The 879-nt window shown below is 41.0% G+C and overlaps 1 pseudogene; it reads right to left on the bottom strand.

The window, feature by feature from the left end:
* Positions 1 to 330: 330 nt before the first annotated feature.
* On the bottom strand, positions 331 to 425 carry LOC147486118 (small nucleolar RNA R71; annotated as a pseudogene).
* Positions 426 to 879: the final 454 nt, after the last annotated feature.

Here is an 879-nt window from a genome sequence, read left to right as displayed (position 1 = left end):
AGCCTTGGCGATAGCCCCAAATCTTGCATCGTTCTAGCAAACCCGGTGGGGATTTGAGAATCCTCCAAATATTTTTAATTTGTTACCCGTTTTTCATGGTTTAGACCATGAAAAACCTTACCAAACATCGTAGGATTGAACAAGTCCTAACAACATTCCACCATCCTACGGTTGGTTGAACAAATTAAATTAAGGGTATTCCCTTTCACCTTAGCCCGATAAAGGCGTCTTGGTCTTGCAAAAAGCCTAATTACGTGGACTCGTGGGCTAAACTTGTTTTTTGTTTATGGAACATTTTACCCACCCCTAAAACGGATGAGATGCTTTCTAAGATTCATTTCTTTTCGACAAAATCCTCATGAAACATTTTTGGAGGCTTGGAATCGTTTCACCGATCTGCTTATAGAGTGTCCACATCATAACTTAGCGAAAAGACACGTTAGTTCGATTGCCTTTTTCAAAGGACTTCAACATCACCATAAAGAAGTCCTTGACACATAATGAACGGGGTAGTTTCTTAAACAAAGGAGCCCGGAGGCTTATAAATTTTTAGAGGACCAAACTAAAGCGTAATAATAATGGGGGTAGTGACGATTACTCCGGCTCCGCTAGTTCTTCTTCCCGATTTAAGGCTACCAAGTATGTTTGAGGTTAAATCAGATCGAGCTTAAAACTCTAATTGAATCCCTCACAAAAGGTAGATGCCATTTACGTACAACAAAAGCCAATCCCGTTATGAATGTAAATTCAAATCCATGTAGTTTTGTTGGAGTCCCGAACACCCGAATCCCATCGTCCCCATAGCCTATGAGCGGGCTTGTTCCATTAATAGTGAACCTAAGCCCCTTGGAGACAAAATCCCAACTTCGGTTGGAGAAA

This window comes from Coptis chinensis, chromosome 7, assembly GCF_015680905.1.
Source record: "Coptis chinensis isolate HL-2020 chromosome 7, ASM1568090v1, whole genome shotgun sequence".
Taxonomy (NCBI): Eukaryota; Viridiplantae; Streptophyta; class Magnoliopsida; order Ranunculales; family Ranunculaceae; genus Coptis; species Coptis chinensis.
The sequence above is the reverse complement of the archived record's forward strand: the minus strand, read 5'-3'. Positions and strand labels throughout refer to the sequence as shown.